The sequence below is a fragment of the Pleurodeles waltl genome, chromosome 4_1, assembly GCF_031143425.1.
Source record: "Pleurodeles waltl isolate 20211129_DDA chromosome 4_1, aPleWal1.hap1.20221129, whole genome shotgun sequence".
Lineage (NCBI taxonomy): Eukaryota > Metazoa > Chordata > Amphibia > Caudata > Salamandridae > Pleurodeles > Pleurodeles waltl.
Window position 1 is genome coordinate 318545450 of NC_090442.1, and position 6617 is coordinate 318552066.

The following is a 6617-nucleotide window of genomic DNA, read 5'->3' on the forward strand; positions in this document are numbered from 1 at the left end:
CGTGGGAAATTCTTCTGCATCAAGCCCTCGATAATAATGCTTTGCTCCATCAAAGGTACTGTTTCAGCGGACCCTGTGTGGGTTCTGTGGCTACCCTACCCTCCATTGTGTTTGATCCCTCCTAACCGCAAGTAACCTTTTGACCGCTAGTGACTTCTAAGCACTGTTTTAAATTTAATCTTTAAAACAGCATATCTTGACTTCTACTGATTGGAGATTTGTCATTTTGGTCTTGTTTTACTCAGATAAATACTCTCTGTTTGTCTAAACCTATGTGGACTGTTTTTGTGGTATCTTTCATTGTGTTTCTGTGGGTATGTGTTGCACAAATACTTTACACATTGCCTTTTAAGTTAAGCATGGCTGCTCTATGCCAAGCTACCACAGGATGAGCACAGGTTAATTGAGGTAGTGTAACTGAATTATCCTGACTAGGATTGTGGTCTGTACTTGAACAGGGTGCATACCTCTGCCAACTAGAGACTACAGACAATACAAAACTCAGCAGCAAGATTTATCCTTGAATTCCCCAGACATACTCACATCACCCCCACCCCAAGAAGCTACATTGGCTCTAGATCCAGAAGAGATGCCAGTTCAAGATGCTGACACACCCATACAAAGCCCTGCACGACGATGGACCAGCATACATCAACAAATAAATGACCTTCTACCAACCGACTGGACACCTATGATCCGCCTCCCTCGTCCTTGCAGACTACCCTCAGATCCGGTGATCCAGCAGCAGAGGACCTTCTCTCACTGGTGGCCAAACCCTGGAATGACCTTACCACCTCAGGAATGCCGCATCACTCCGGGAATTCCAAAAAGGACTCAGGACATGGCTATTTGAGTAAACGGAGCACCAAGAAGCAGCTAGCAACCCAGTACCTTGAGACTCATGTGTGATCTGCTGCATTTTATAAATCTTGATTGATTGATTGATAGATTGCAGTCAATAATATGAGTAGCAGGTTTAATAATTTTAAAGAGATGAAGGCCTATGCTTGAGAGCCTTTGAGACATTTAATAGCGACTGTGCCATTGAATAGAGCAGAAATGGAGAAATGGTTAGAAGATAAGCAGCTCCCGAGAGTGGCAGCTTCAGATTGCCAGTTTATGCAGGATGAGATTAGGCTGATGAAATATGACTCCAATTGAATGTGGCTAACAATAGTAAGACAGCTGGGACAGATGCTTTACCTGGTGAATTGTACAATGTGTTACAGAAAGCTATTATTCCTATATAGATGGAACTGTTCAATGACATCTGATTGCAAATGGTGGCAATACCACCCTCATGGAATGAGGCCATCATATCCTTAATTTTAAAGCCTTATAAAGAGGATAGACTGATAGACTCATGTAGGCCAATGTCATTGCTGAATTTTGAATATAGGATCTATGCAGCCATCCTTGCTTGGAGACTCTCAGGGGTAAGCACAGCTTTTTCATCAAAATGTTTACTACAAATATTACATTGATATCATCAATGATGTTATCAAAGATGTCATGAGTGCCGTAATTTGTGTGGTAATTAGCAGTGCATGGCGAGGAGCAAGTCCTAGAGGCATTGTTTGTTTCTAAAGGGGGGGCCATTTCCCGTAGCGCTGGGGACCACCACCTCCCCGGGGCTAGTTGTTTTATTTCTGTGGGTGAGGCCCATCAGCACCCTCCCCCTGCAGCACTGGGGACCACCACCCCATGGCTTTAAGCAATGAATACGTGGGAGGCACCAGACCCCCCGCAGCCCTTAGGATCACCACCTCCCCTGGAGCTTTAAACAATTATATGCAGGGGCAGTCGCCCCCCCCCCCAAGTCAGCCCTAGGAACCACCACCTCTCCAGGGCATATAGTTTTTGGGTTTAAAAAGAGGAAACCCCTTTTTTGGCCAGGAGTTGTGACTCTGTTGAAGCCTTCAGCACGGTGTTCGGCACCTGTGTAGAGCCAAAACGGAGTTGTGACTCGGCATGAATGTCCACCCCCCCCAAAAAAAAAAAAAATATATATATATATATATATATATATATATATATATATATATATATATATATATATATTCAGTCAATTTCCAACAAGGAAAGCGCAGTACTCCGGTTTTCGGTGAAATTAGGCATTTTTATTTTCACAGAAGCAAAGGTTCTTACACTTCTTTCTGCCGCGTTTCGGCTGACCTTTTCAGCCTTAATCATAGATTCTTCTGTTCAAACAAACCACGTTCCATTTATATGTGGCATTTAAAGTCACAGGGTCTCTTACTCAATTGAAATTTCACTGCCGCAGTGTCTCAATTAGATCAAAGCAACCTATATCCATAATTATCGTTGAGTTATTGCTGCTTCCCATTTATCATTGCTACATTACTTCACAATGTTCTTAAAGAGTGCTTCACAATAACATCTTCCTGCTTTACTGGGAAAGTGACTCTGAGTATCCATTTTATTATCACACTGCAGCTGATGTGGTTTCAATGCTTCCAGACAAACTGCACTTTGCTTATATTATATGCCTCACAACACCTGATTAACCAGTGAATGGGATGAAATTACACATTCACACCCCTTGCCCAATTTTCCTTTCTCTCATGGATCCCCCTACAGACCAAGGCAGACACTCACAGACCCACTCAGACACTCATGCACCCACCCACAGACCCACTCAGACTCTCATGCATCCACCTACACACCCACTCAGACACACATGCACCCAGCCAAAGATCCACTCAGACACTCATGCATCCACTCACAGACTCACTCAGACACTCTTACACTCACCCACATACCCACTCAGACACTGATGCACCCACCCAAAGTCCCACTCAGACACTCATGCACCCATTCAGACACCCACTCAGACACTTTTGCACCCACCCACAGACCCATTCAGACACTCATGCACCCAGTCGCAGACCCAGACACTCACGCACACAGAGAACCACCCAAGCACTCATGCAACCACTGCTAGTCTGACTCAGACACTCATGCACCCACTGCTAGATCCCCTCTGACACTTATGCACCCACTCACAAACACTCATGCACCGATTCAGAGACTCACTCAAGCACTGATGCACCCACTGACAGACCCACTCAGACACTAATGGAAAAAACTCTAAGATCCAGACACTCACTTATGCACTCATAGACTCATTTATACACTCATGAAGTCACTCTCTTACCTAGTCTGACAGAGTGTGGTTTACATATGCATATAATTGGTTGGCTATAATAACACAAATGCACCCACCCAGTCAGACACTCATGCACCCACTCACAGACCCACTCAGACACTCATGTACCCACTCACAGACCCACTTAGACACTCATGCACCCCGTCGCAAACCCAGACACTCAGGCACACAGTCAGAGACCCACTCAAACACTTATGCAGCCACTGCTAGTCTGGCTCAGACACCTATGAACCCACTGCTAGATCGACTCTGACACTTATGCATCCACTCACAAACACTCAAGCACTAATGCACCTACTGACAGACCTTCTCAGACATTAATGGAAAACCCTCTCAGATCCATATAGTCACTCATGCACTCATATACTTACTTATACACTCATGAACTCAATCTTAGACCTACTCTGATGGAGTATGGTTTACATATGCATGGTGTAATTGGCTGGCTATAGCGTGCTGTTAGGGTAGTGCCACCATTTTATAAACCTTGTTATAATCCTGGGTGATGAAAATGGGGGTGAGAGATATAGAAGGGATCAGAGTAGATGCACTCTGACGTCTTGGGGGTATTAAAATTTGGCTGAGGAATTCCTTCTACACCTGCAAAAGGTTTAAACTGATTTGGAGTCGCGATTCTGTCGCTGCACCTGGATGAAGCTGTGATGGGGTCGCGACTCCAAAATTAAAAAAAAAAATAGTAAACTAGTTTTTAAGGAAATTAATTACAGTTTAGAATGTAGGGTGGCTCTAAGAAGAACCTTTGTGTTATTTGCTTGTATAACAATAATGGATATAGGAGCAGATGGCAGGTTTGTAGTTACTCAGAAGCACCCTGTTGCCTTCATTTGTAAAGTGCACACCATCTCTTCTATATATTGCTTGCATGTCAAAGCATACATTATCATTGAAAATACAACCCATGTTATGGTCTATGTTAACATGTTTCCTAGCTTTGTCAATCTGTGGACAAAATGTTGTTGACCACTTCCATTTCTGTCTCTGGCAAATATTTGAGAACACAAATGTTGTGTTACAGTAAAGTGTCATTAATTGACTAAAGGTATCTTTCATTAGGATTTCCAATCCTACTTCAGAGAGTGTGCCTTGGTCATTACCACCACAGTAGAGAATCATGAGGTGAGGTGGTTGGCAATCTCTAATGCTTTCAACCAATGGAAGCATCTGATGCCACTTTAACCCTCTCTGGCCAACCCAAGTGATATCTACATTAAGCAAACCCAGGTCCCTGTTAATGCCACTCTTTCTAGCATACTCACTTGCCCAATAAACATAGCTGTGATCTACAATCTACACTCCCAGCATTTTGAATAGTGAAAGCAGGAACACTAAAGAGAAGGCTGCAGTTGACCGAAAGATTTTTGAAAATGTGAGGTGGTTAAAATGGAGGGAAGCAGTAGGTTTGAAAAAGGCACAAAATGACTAGATGTTTAGAATAGATGACTAGATAAACGTAGGTTGTAATTTACATCATGAAGTTACTGCATCTGTGATTGGATGACATTTTGTTGAAAAAAATAGAGAGTTTTAGATATGCTTAGATTTGCAAATAGTCAACCACACCTGGTACAGAACAAATTGGAAGCTAGCATGCTCCTTGCAGACAGTGCTGTGACCTTTTGAACTGCTGGTACAGTGGAGTGTTGCAGACAAGATTGCTATGGCAGCTGAAGTAGTACACTATGGGGGGTGGGAGACTGCATTGAAGGGCAGTGGAATAGTAAAATTAAAATGGCTTTTGTAGGTAATAACTTACAATAGGATATTTCTGTTACTGTGATTATGACTAATAGAAAAATAAAGGAAAGGATTAGTTATTAAAGTTTTGTTCCCCTGTCCGGAGTCGCGAATCTGTTGAGGTTTTACACAGAGGCTGCGCTGAGGGATGTGAAGAATTTGCGCCTCCAGTTGTATAGCGTACTGGACTTCTTTATGGGAGGCAAACAAAGGGTTAACAGATATTAACCATTCAAATCTTGGGTAATAGAAGATAAATATCAAACACACCTTTTGATTTGTAAAGCACTACAATAACATTCCCTTGGTGTGAGAGTACAGTACTGTTCTTATGCTGAGGTTTTATGATTATTGAAAGAAAAGAGTAAAGAAAAATATTGTGAGAGTATTGTAACTATGAGGAGCAACTATTTAAGAGGTATGTTAAAAAAAAAGTATATATCTTTTAGTGTATGAATAATTCCAGAAATGTGCATAAATAGTATGAGTGAATACTGATAAAATAGACAGAAGTGTATACTGTATGAAATAGAGAGTAACAGGTATTACATGTGTAATTTTAATGTATAGCAATACTATAGTAATAGAGGTATTTGCCTAAAATTACATGGATACATGTTTGTGTTTAATATGTGAAACATATTTAAATGTATTTCCTTATTTGTATGTGTAGTGTAGAATACATGTGACATACAAATATGAGAAAATTAAGAAACAAATGTGATTTGTTACTGTTCTTCCTCTTTTAGATTAGGTATGAGGTTGTGTAGCACTGGCATGTATTTCCAGGTTTGTTAAATACAAAATGCAAGAAATGATGATGTAGTGTATATCTTTTGCATGAAATTCACCCAAATTAACCCAAGTAACATCACTGGTATAAAATTCTCTCCAATAAAATGCATCAGAGATCTCAAATTATTATTGACCGTTAGAAAGTATGCAGATAGGATTGTCTACACTACAATGTGTACGTAGACATTGAGTGCAACAGTAATATAGTCAGATGAACAGTTATGCAAACATTCATATCTTCAGGTTTGTACTAATAGTTAGTGTGAGTGAGATAGAGACTCAATAATGAATGAGAAATACGAAGGGATATTGGTAAGCATATACTGAAGCTATGATTTTTACCGTGACACCAATAATAGCAGAGAATGGCACAGTGGGGTTTAAACATGAAAAGGAACACATGTAGCATGCGTACTACATAGTGATTCTCTGTTTCAAAAATACTGAAATGTTTATTATTAATTTCTGGGCAGTTATCCATGCAAATGCAAAGGTGTTAATGTATTTTTGTCTTTTTCAGATATCTGTTTGTACTAAAAGCATACGTCTATAATCCCAAAAAAACTGAAAGCCATAAAAAACAGAGCAAAACATAATATCAACTTGCAAGATGAAAACAAAAGGGTGAATATGTGGACAAAGTAGAAAAAGAAAAATGAACCACTGGTAAGAAAACTAAACAATTTATAAGATTAGTTTGCAAAAAATTGTAAAGTGTGCATAAGGAGGTGCATGAAAAGAGAGATTTGACATCAAGCAAGGATGTAAAAAAATCATGTCAAATGAAAAGTAAGCACAGATTGAAGAAAACCGATACCATAAGTAGAAGACAACAATAGTTCAAAGAAATTAGGGCAAAAATGTTCCATAAAAGAGT